Source organism: Setaria italica, chromosome III (genome assembly GCF_000263155.2).
Source record: "Setaria italica strain Yugu1 chromosome III, Setaria_italica_v2.0, whole genome shotgun sequence".
Taxonomy (NCBI): Eukaryota; Viridiplantae; Streptophyta; class Magnoliopsida; order Poales; family Poaceae; genus Setaria; species Setaria italica.
Window position 1 is genome coordinate 31,589,539 of NC_028452.1, and position 12,369 is coordinate 31,601,907.

Sequence of the window (12,369 nt, forward strand, 5' to 3'; positions counted from 1 at the left end):
CAAGATTTGGAATGATTCTTCACACTCAGGTTTCCATTCAAATTTCGTGTCCTTCTTTAATAACTCTGTGATTGGCTTAGAAACCTTTGAGAAATTAGGAATGAATCTACGGTAATAGCCAGCCATTCCCAAGAAACTTCTTACTTCATGAACAGAAGTTGGTGATTTCCAATCCAGTATATCCTTGACTTTTCCGGGATCTACTTCGATTCCCTTTTCGAACAGTATATGCCCAAGGAATGGAACTTTCTTTAACCAAAATTCACACTTACTGAACTTGGCGTACAACTGGTGTTCCCGAAGTCTACTTAGAACAATGCGCAAGTGTTGTGCATGTTCCTCCTCATTTTTAGAAAAGACAAGGATATCGTCTATAAAGACGACTACAAATTTATCCAGCTCTGGCATGAATACTGAATTCATAAGGTACATAAAATGCGCTGGGGCATTTGTCAGTCCGAAAGACATAACCAAATACTCATATAGTCCATATCGGGTTGAAAAGGTTGTTTTTGGTATGTCCTCGGGTTTTATCTTAATCTGATGGTACCCTGACCGAAGGTCGATTTTTGAAAAGACCTTAGCTCCGGACAACTGGTCGAACAACAAGTCAATCCGTGGCAGCGGATACTTGTTTTTGATGGTTACCGCATTCAAAGGGCGGTAATCCACACATAACCTTAATGTACCATCTTTCTTTTTAACAAAAAGAGCTGGGCAGCCCCATGGTGAGGTACTAGGTCGGACGAAACCCTTATCCAACAATTCTTGGAGTTGTGTTTTTAATTCTGCTAGCTCTTTAGGTGGCATTCGATATGGTCTTCTAGAGATAGGAGCGGTGCCGGGTTCTAACTCAATAGTGAATTCTACCGCTCTGTCAGGCGGTAGCCCAGGCAAATCTTCTAGAAATACATCTAAGAACTCATTCACAACAGGAATAGATTCTAGAGTCACTGCTCTAGTCTTTTTAACCATCTGGTCCAAACAAGGTTGAGCAGGTAATTGGAGTTCGAAAGAATATCCTCGATCATCTTTCATGCTAATGACTCGAGTAACCATATTAATTTGAACTTTATGTTCTTTCATCCAATTTACTCCCAAAATAAGATCTATTCCTTGATCTTCCAGAATTAAAGGATAAGCTCTCACTCTATTTCCTTCTAGGTTTAACATCACATTGCGAGCTACTTGATTTGTATTCTGTGTGGCACCAGTAGCTTGAATGGCATATTTGACATCTAAAGTATGAACTTCTAGTTGATGTTGTGTGACAAATCTTCTACTTATAAAGGTATGCGATGCACCGGAATCAAACAAAACCATAGCAGGATAATTGTTAACAAGATACATACCTGCTAGGATTGGCTCTCCTTCTGGAATTTCTTCTACAGTCATATAGTGAGCCTGTCCTGTCTTGGTGTTGACAAACTTGCGACGGACAAACTTTTGTCCAGTGCCTTGGCCCGAGGTCTGAGCCCTTAAGTTCGCGTTTCCCCCAATTTTGGGAAAACGACAGTCTCGGGCGAAATGTCCTGGCTTCCCACAGTTGAAACAAACCTGTGGGGTTCCCGAAGGAGTAGGGTTACGGAACCCGAAAGATGGTGCAGTTCCAGGACGAGGGGCAACACTGGGAGCTCTGGTATTCCAGGACTGGAAAGGCCGTTGCTGGAATGAAGGACGATACATGGGTCGGGGAGGACCTCTATATACCATTCTCATCCTCTGAGGAGCATTCCCGAAATTTCCAGAAGGAACAGCCTTCCTCTTTAATGCTTCTTCTTTCTTCAAAGTTTCATCCAACATTTTCATCTTTTCTTCCGCGGTAATAGCTGTACTTACCGCGGAGCTATAATCGGCGAAAGTGCAGGTGGATAGCTTTTCCTGCATTCTTGTGTTAAGTCCTCGGAGATAACAATCCCTTTTTCTGGTTTCAGTATTGACATGCTCTGGGGCATATTGGGCTAGGTGATCGAACTCACTAGTATATGCCAAAATACTGCGAGTTCCTTGCTGCAGTCCCAAAAATTGTTCCAGTTTCATTCTCATGACACCTTCCGGTATAAACTGCGTCCGAAAGACTTCCTTAAAATCTTCCCATGTGACTTCCCTTCCTACTGGCTGCCTGGCCAGATGACTGGTTCACCAAGTTGCTGCGGGACCTTGAAGCTGAAGCCCCGCAAATTCGGCCTTCTGAACGGCAGTACATTGGGGGATTACTCGAAATTTTTGTTCCATGGCCTGAAGCCACTCGTTAGCCTCCAATGGATGCTCAGCCTTCAAGAACACTGGGGGACGTGTTTCCAGAAATTGGGTGTAGGACACCCCCTGCTCCGGCTCTCTCCTACGTCCACCATTGCCGGTGTTCTGTACTATCATCTGGAGTAATCGGGCTTGCTCTGCCCCAGAATTCATCAAACTGGCTATCGCGTCAGCCAATGTAGGTGCTCTGGGTAAATCCTCTTCCTGTCCTCCGGAACCTGAAGCTCGGGGTTCTCTGGGATCCGTCATGCTGCCAAGAGTAACAAAATATTAATATCTACGGTGCATTTTTATCAACACTCTCTGCATACTAACATATCACATATCACAGCATGCTCACACACCAACCATACTTATGTACATACTTATTTATATTACATGCCTAAGAGTTAATATTTACAAAACCCCTTAGTGCCACTTGTCCATCACCCATATCTTACAAGAATATATTACAACATTTTTAAACCAAGTTCATTTCAACCGTCATAAGGGAAAATGCCCAGTTCTTCGGCATTTAATCCCAGTCGTGCCATGGCTTCTTGCAAGACGTCTTGGTCCACGGTCATCAAAGTTTGCCCTGGGGGAGCAACAGGTGGAGCTTGATTGACAGAATTTTCACTCCCGGACTCCGGTCCATAGTCACTCCAAGTGCGGGAAGTGTCAGAGGTGCTAATTCCAGAATTTCCTTCCATTTCTTCTGGATCCTCTTCTTCTTCTTCGCCTTCCGGTTCTTCTTCTCCCCACTGCTGCATGGGACCATAACCCTGAGGATCTAATCCATCGGCATTGGCGTTGGCCCAAGCAAACTGTTGATTTCCCACAGGGACTTCGCCCTGGTCATCTTCCATGTCCACATCAAAGCCTTCCAGATTCTCGTGAGCATATAAATCTATCTCAGGATCTGCCGGTGGCACCGGATTTTCTTCCATTTCTATCACAGGTACCAGTTGATCTGCTTCCTCTGGGTTTGGTGGTTGAGGCTCTTCTGGTAGGGGAGGTGGTGGAATATTGACATTATTTTGCTCAGGTGCCTGAGCCTGCATTTCTTCCAGGGCTAGACGAAGTGACAGAATCTCGTCTAGCTGCTGAAATCTTTCCGCCTCCAGCCTATGGACATTGGATTCAGCTTCTTCTCTTGCTCTATCCGCCATGCTTCGACTTGCTTCAATAAACCCTTGCATCACCCTAAGCTTTTCTTCATAATCTTCAATCCTCCTGGACTGCTCTCGCATTGCCTTTTCCATCTCATGCTCCCTTGCCATTGCCGCCTTCTTGTACATTTCCTTATCATACCGGGCACCCATCACTTCCATTTTTGTATCTTCGTTCTTCTGCCTCTGATTATATATTCCCGGATACAAGCTTGGTGCAAGTTATACATGGCGGTCATATAATCCGAAGCAGCAGCCACCAACACATCGTGCTCCACACGAGATGTGTTCTTCAAGGCTTTAATCCTCCGCTTCCATACCCCGTCATCTTGATGCTTGATTGGATAGAATCGAGCGGAGCTCGACCCTACTTCTACCTTGTGATTCTCACACAGCTCAGTAAGGGCTGTCATGGCTGCCCTTTCTATAGTATCATTGAATTCAAAACCCGATTCCATTACTTCCTCCAAACGCCAATTAGGTCGGGTATCATCATCTGGAATATGCACATACACCGTGCAATATTGCTTATGGCCGGTATCTTCCTTTCTCCAATAATACTCTGGGGGATTATGAAAACCCAACTCTTGTAGTGTCTTCCAGAGTAACTGCACGAACCCCGGTTTATCCAGGTAACGACCACGGGTCCACCCATCCCTATCTGTGTAACCTTCTTCAAACATCCTATAAAAGAAACGAGGTTAGGTCTAGCGGCACTCACCAAACCCAAAAGTTTTAAACATGCAATGCAATTATGATGCAATGATTCCTACGTACTTTAAGACTCATATACACACTCGTAGGAAAATTGGTGGCATCGTAATCTCTCCCTAAATAATAAACTACCGAATACTAGCGACACGCAGCAAACAATTAGCATCTGCAAAACAATCAACCAGTTAATACTACTGCCACCTATGACTCTTGTTTTTATTATTTAAAATAGAGTCTCAGTGTTTTAAAAGGTAATATTTGTTGATTATCCCAACCTACGGCTCTGATACCAGCTGTGGCGGAACCGCCCAACTTAAGCTGGTTTAAGTGCGTTTAATCGCCGTTGGAACGGCAATTATCCGAAACGCACCTAAAACAGCATAAGTCCGGTAGTCCGTCGAGTGTCGCTGGGACTCCTCGAAGAATCCACGGCGTGTCACATCACCATACATCAGGATAATATCCGCGATGGGATAATATCAACAAACATTACATTTTACATACATAAGTAGGAGGTACGAGTTATTACAAAACATAAGTTGAGGCAAACTTAGTGATGCAGTGTTAGACAAGCTCTAAGATTAAACAGAAATAGTTCAGGAGAAGATGCGTCGATAAACTGTTTTCTAGGGTATTGTGAGACTCAGGTCAATACCCTAGGGCTTCGGGGTCTCCTCCTCGGTAGCCTCCTGTGGAGCTTCTGAAAGATAACCACAAGGGGGAAAACCCTGAGTACGGGGGTACTCAGCAAGTCTTACCCGACTAACCAATATAATAGTTTTTCTTTGGAATGCATGTCAGCCTTTGGGTGTGCTTGGTTGACATAATTTTTGCCGAAAACGCTTACTACGAATGAGGCCTTAGTTTTATCTTTTACTTAAGTCATTACCTAACCATTCTAGATGATAACAGAAGTAAAAGCAATCATAGCTGTTAAATCATACATTACTTGACAACAGGAGATTTTATAGCGCATGAGTTTATACTACGATGCTTAACAGCGATCAAGTGCATTCATAACCGAGAATTGCGGCAATCCGGACCTAATTACATCCTGCAGGAGAATACCCTGATCACCAGCATTATACGACTGTCCAGGTCGTACTAACAACCTCTCGATTAGCAAAGTCAATGATTAGGAATACAACTACCCGGACCCAGGGATGCACCCTCACATGGGACCCCACGTCTGGCCTGATCTCCATGTGAGTTTCAGGCTACACCCCTGCCAATCTCCAGCACGTCAAGCGTGGGTACGAAGCATTCCTGATCATAGAATTTATTAATCTACTAGGCTTTACTGGTCCCATACCCAGTAAGTGATCAGATGCTTATCACTTGATCAAAAGTTAAGACACGAATCGGGCCTTAACCAAATTAATCTAGCAGACAGAACTACATCTCTAGCTTCTGTCCGCTTCTCAATTTCTAAGCCTTCTTCATAAGCAACATGTATGACTTAAGAGTTTTCCTTAAGGTTGGTAAACCAAGCATGTAAGCAAGTAAGCAATTCTAGACTTGGGTAGTTTCTAAGGTTTGAACAAGTGGCAAAGATGTCCTTAAATCAAGGCATGATCATACACAAGAATAGGTTTCAATCAACTCCTAGACTTAGTGCATACATATAGCAATTAACTTACAACTAATCACATGAAATAACGACTCCAAAATAGATAGGTATAAATGCACCGGGGCTTGCCTTGTTCGCTAAAAAGATTAGTAGAAGCCGACGGATTTGCTTCACAGGGAACAAATTCAAACACCTCGTCGGATTCCAAGGGTCCTTCTGAAAATTCCCAGTAATCTTCCACCGGTGCTTCTGGATCTATGGCACATATGCATGCAGGGGATTAGAATGCAAACTTTTTGAATAACAGACTATACAACTTTCCTTCATGATAAAGTTGCAAGCCAACAAGGACTATACGACTTATCATGATAAAGTTGCAAGCCAAACACACAAAAATCTAAAAAGATTTACCTATACTTTTATTTTTCTTATTTAACCCTTCCTATAGCTTTTCTTTTAATTTTTTTGAAAAAGTGGTAAATATTTTCTAACTTGAAAATCTAATTTCCTATGGGTTAAGAATTATTTGTGATTGATAAAGTATTATTCATATTTTTTATACATTTTATAAATAATAAGTATTTATTTAATTACCTTAAAAGGAAGGCATTAAATAAATACCCGAATTTTTATTATTTTCCTAGGGTGTAAAAATTTTAATGCATAAAGGAAAATAAAACAAGCCTAGGGTGTTACGGGGCCTCAGGGTCGCGGCCCAGCAACCGACCGCGCTCGGCCTGTTTGCTCCGGCCGCGCCTTCTTTCCTTCCACTGACGCGCGGGCCCTGGCTCCAGCGTCTTCCCCTAGCTCCCGCCAAAACGCGTCCGAGACAGGGGGCGGCGCGGCTCGCCGGCTGGCGCCCTCCCGGCGGCGGGACTAGGTCGCGACACCAACCCTAGACCTACACGACCTCGTGCGCGGCAACAGCTCCCTAGGAGATGGCCGGAGCCATCCCCTCCACGGCGACAGGCGGCGACTCCCTCGGCCGGCCGTGGCTTCTTGCGACATCGACACCACGGACTTAAACATCTACCCCTACACCATCCTAGGACCCTAAGGACTTGACTACAACTACTCAGGGAGAAAGAGAGATAGCGCAAGGTGGTTCTCACCGTGAGCGGGCGGCGTGACGGCGGCGGACAGAAGCGGCGGCGAGCACGGCTATTCCGGCAAGGATGTGGGACAACGACTGGCTCGGGGTGTAGCTAGGGTGTCTGTGGAGGAGTGGGCGAGAGGAATCGACGGGAGCTGCGGGGAGGTGGTGGAATTTTGCTCGGCGGCGGTGCTTGGACAGAAGAGGGCGGACGGCGGTAAAAAGGGGAGGCAGTGAAACGGTGGCGCGGGAGCAGTAACTATTCAAGCGATTAACCTCGCGCATGGACGACACCGTGGCCTACCCGTAGGCTTGCGTGGTGAGGAGGTGGCCTAGCTAGTTGCCCTGGCGATCGACCGACGACGGCGGTGGTGACACGTCTGGAGCTCTGTCACCGCCCGTGACCTTCAGAGCCGCGTCGTGGTTGATCTTTGATCCAACAGCACACCGATGCTTAAAGAAAGTTACAGATAAACTCAAATTCTCCATCTTTTGTTTTGGCTCCATCCCGAGATAATCATCAAACCAGTGGAAATTTGGAGATGTTGCTCGAGTTGGTTCTGAATTCGACTGAATCAGAGATTCAGTTCGTCAGTTATCGACAGTGGTGTCGATCTCACTTGTTAATCCAATTCAGTGGCCTAAACCTTGTTTTTCCAATCCAACTTCTACCCAAACATGTTCTACTATGTCCCAGTGTTCCATTTTGCTCATGAACAAGTATCTCTTTTGATCTACATTGCTCTGAATTTGTGCTCCAAGTCGATGCTTTGCTGCCATTTAGACTTAGTAAAAATTCAGAGTTTCAGTCCTTGTGATTTTGTGCTGACTTTTAGCTCGAGTTTGACTTCCTTCCCTTTACTGTTCCTGGCCAACAACACATGATTATTGTAGTCCAAGATTCATACTTCAATATAGTGTAGCTGTTCTAGTGCACTTATTTGAAAAATTCTCCAGAAACAAATTTTGAAAATGGACTCTGTTGCTGTTTCACTGGTCTGCTATTGTCGGACGGTGAATAGTAAACAGCATTTCTGATTTTCTTTTTCCTTCTCTGATTCTTTTGTAATATTTGGCACCAATTTAGCTCCCAATTTTTTTTTGATTCCATAATTCCAAATAATCTCACACTTGTGCTCCACATGTTTGACAAATTTTTCTGAATTTCAAATTGAAATTCAAATTTCGGTCAAATTTGGCCGAATTTGATCCTTTGCCAATTTCTTTTTTTTTTCTTTTGGATTTCTTTCCAATTTCTCATAGCTACTTTAATATTTCAAATGGCAATTATTACACATGGGCACTGCTTTTTGAGTAGCTCGGTGAAGGTTGGCCCTTCGTCGTTTTTGTGGGATCCCTTTTTCCCGGAGTTAGTCATGGCAGCAATGGTGTTTTCGAACTTCCTTTTACGATTCTGATTACTCAAAAAGTTATTTTGAGTATCATTGTGTCGAATTCGATCCTGGTCATTGTTGTTGTTGTCGCGTCCACGGTTGCGATGAAAGCCGAACCATTCTCGCTCTTTGTCCTCTTCATCTGCCCACTGTTGTACCATGACTTTGAGGTCTTTTACATTAGCTGGTCGTCGTCTACCGAAGTCTTGGTATGTTCGTCGATCGTAGAGTCCATTCTGGAAGCACTCGATGACGTCTGTTTCTAAGATGTCAACTATAGTAGCCTTCTTTTCGAAGAATCGTTGTAGGTAGTCGCGTAGTGTTTCACCTTCTTTTTGCTTAATTTGACTCAAGTCAATCTTGTTGCCTGGTCTAGCCATGGAGCCGGCATAGTTGTTGGTGAAAGCCTTTGTCAAATCTGCCCAAGAGTCGATTGACTTGGGTTTGAGGGACTCAAGCCATGTCAGTGGTGTGAGTTCCATGCATATCAAAAAGTGGATAACTTTGGTGTCGTTATTGCCCCCGGCTGCTTGGACTGCTAGTGAGTAGCATCATAGCCATTGAATGGGGTCTTGCTTGCCATCATACTTGGTGATTCCTGTTGGTTTGAACTTCTCGGGTAGTCTTGTCCTCATTACCCGATTTGTGAAAGCGGGAAAGTGGTTGTGGTTGTCGACTTCTCGCTCACGCCAACTGTTGATTATTTCTCGTAAATCGCTGAAATTTAATACTTTGTGGTTTTTTCGAGTAGGGCGGGGACTCTTCACGGAGTTAGTGCAGCTGACTTCTCCAACATTCTTCTGGCGTATTGGGGCATTGTGTTTACTCGGACTTTGACTGTGTTGCCGAGGTTGGTTGACGACTTCGTGGTCGTTTCTCTGAGCATCATTGTTGTTGGCTGCAGCACCTCTACTGCCTTCTTGATGAGCTGCGATGCGGGGAACAGATGGGATCGACGATTCTTTGTCGAGTAGCTTGTAAGCTTGTTTTGCGAGTTGTGCGATTAGTCCGTTGCTGCGTTGTACGAGCTGAGCTATAGCTTCATTGTCATTGTCTCGAGGTATTAACGTTTTTAAAAGATTGATAGAAGCGATTGCTGCGAGTGGGGTGGTATGTTATTGAGCTTGTACCGCATCAAATGCTCTTTCAAGGTTTGTGATGGGAATATTTGTAGCCAGCATCTGCCGTCGCTCAGCTCGAGTAGCGTTGCGTATCCTTCTTTGGTTCCTTTGATCAGAAGTTTCGTCTTGTGGGGCGTTAGCTGTTGACTCGTCTTCTAAGACGTTGTCGAGTTGTGCCAATCGCCTAGGTGTTCTATTCTGTCTAGTACCCAGGTTGTTATTTTGAGTGATAACAAAAACTTCTCTGTCTGGGTAGTAGCTTCCGGAACTTGATGTTGCAATTTCTGTGGAACTTTCCTCACGGCTTGAAATGAGTGGGACGCCTTCCTGATATGGGAGGTTGTCTATGTGAGCGACAAGGCGTGATTCATAGTCGCAGGCGAAGAGAGATGGTCTCAATCCCGGCCAATGTACAAATCTGCCTTGCGATGTCGAAGTTATTACTAGTTCCTAGGCTAGTCCTGTCAGTGGAATCTCTGAGAGATAGACCAAGTCAGAGTCGCCGTCTTCACCGTTCCCGTGTTCGAGTAAAGGAACTTTGGTAGACTTCGGCTACATTGCGGAGTCCATGTGGAAACTATTTTGGAGTCGAAGTCAATTTGGGGAGTGGCTGGGACTGACTAGTCTGAATTGAAGTCGAGTTCGACGCGTAGTCGAACTCGAGGTTGTTGATTTTGAAATTTTGATTTTTTCTGATTGGATCTTCTGATTTCTTCTCCTGGATGTTAATGATCTGGCGCCGAAACGATCTGGCACCATCAGCGACACAGAGCCAGGATCCAAAAACGAACGTCGCGCCTGCGTCAATGACGAAAATAGGCTTGATTACGACTATTGCCATTGAGCTCACGCTGAAAAACTCGACGCGCTCCCCTACCTGGCGCGCTAGCTGTCGGTGTTTTAGACCGGCAACCCACCTAGGGGGTACCCTAGGTGGTCTTTTATGCGGTAAGGGCCGTCGAGAATCAAGGAGTCTATTTTCAAGCTAGACTGATAGCTATTGTTGTAAGAAAATTCTGCTAATGGCAAGCATTTGTCCCAATTTTGTCCAAATGCATGACGCAAGAACGTAGCATGTCTTCTAGAATTTGATTCACCCTTTTCGTTTGGCCATTAGTCTGAGGGTGGTAAGTGGAGCTACAAATTAGCTTAGTGCCAAGTGATGACTGGAGTTGTTCCCAAAAGCGTGCCACAAACTGAGCACCTCGATCAGAGATGATCGTCTTCGGAATGCCATGCAAGGAAACAATACAATCAAGATACAACTCTGCATATTTTCGAGCGGTGTAGGTGGTGTGAACAGGAATGAAATGCGCTATCTTGGTTAGGCGATCCACTATAACCCAAATGGAGTCGTGGCACTAACAGGTAACGGGTAATCCAACAATGAAATCCATGCTGATATCCTCCCATTTCCAGGATGGGATAGGTAGCGGTTGCAAGGTGCCAGCTACCTTGAAGTGGCTTGCCTTGACACGTTGACACGTGTCGCACTCCGAGACATAGCGCGCAATCTCCGGTTTCATTCCACTCCACCAAAAAGTTTGACGGAGTTCATGATACATCTTATTGCTGCTGGGATGAATCGAGAACTTGGAGAGATGTGCTTCATCCAGAATTTGCTTTCGAAAATCGGGGTTAGATGGAATGAGTCGATCCTCATAGTACACTATTCCCTTTTTTATCTTGTCAGAAATGCTTATACCCCTCATCTCTCTGTGCAATCTTCTCCTTAATGAGCTTTATTTCCTCATCTTCTAATTGTGCCAGTCCGATTTGGTCCTCTAAGGTAGATTCAATAGAAATGTGACCTAAGGTACCATGAGGGATAATTTCCAAACTGAGCTTTCCCATCTCATGACATAAGGTCTCCGTGAAGTTGGTTGTCGACAAACAATTACAATGGGCCTTGCGGCTGAGAGCATCCACTACTATGCTGGCTTTGCCATGGTGATAATGCACTTCCAAATCATAATCCTTGATTAGTTCTAACCATCTTCTTTGACGCATATTAAGGTTTGCTTGATTAAATATGTATTTGAGGCTCTTGTGATCGGTGTAGATATTGCTGTGAGTGCCCATAAGATAGTGTCTCCATATCTTTAAAGCGTGGATCACTGCTGCCAACTCAAGATCATGTGTAGGGTAGTTCAGTTCATGTGGCCATAGCGCTCGTGAGGCATAGGCAATGACTCGGTTGTCTTGCATAAGAACACATCCAAGTCTAGTGCTGGAGGCGTCACAACACATGTCGAATGGCTTAGTAGTGTCAAGTTGAGCTAGGACTGGGGCAGAGGTTAAAAGTCTTCTCAAGGTGTGGAAAGCTTCTTCACATTTGTCACTCCATATGAATTTGAATCCTTTCTCCAATAACTCAGTCATAGGAATGAATCACCGATAGTAGCCTGCTAGACCAAGGAAGCTTCAGATCTGATGAACCGAAGTGGGTGGCTTCCAGTCCATGACCTCTTGCACTTTGCTAGGGTCAACTGCAATGCCATCTTGAGAAATAGTGTGTCCCAAGAACTTAACACTCTCCAACCGGAACTCACACTTGGAGAACTTGGCGTACATCTGATGATCCCTTAAGCACTGAAGAACCACATGAAGATGCTCGGCATGTTCCTCTTCACTCTTTGAGTATACCAAGATATCGTCAATGAATACCATGACAAATTTGTCCAACTCGAGCATGAACACCGAATTCATGAGGTACATGAAATAAGCAGGTGCATTAGTGAGCCCAAAAAACATAACTAGGTACTCATAGAGTCCATACCATGTAGAGAAAGCCATTTTGGGAATATCACACGGTCGGATCTTGATCTGATCATAGCCAGAGCGAAGGTCTATCTTCGAGAATACTTTGGCTCCAGCTAATTGGTCAAACAGTACATCAATGCGGGGAAGAGGGTACTTATTATTGATAGTGACCGCATTGAGGGGTCGGTAGTCCACACACATACGTAGATTCTCATCTTTCTCTTTCACAAATAACGCTGGACATCCCCATGGTGAGGTACTTGGGCGAATAAAACCGTTTTCCAAGAGTTCATGCAGTTGGGTT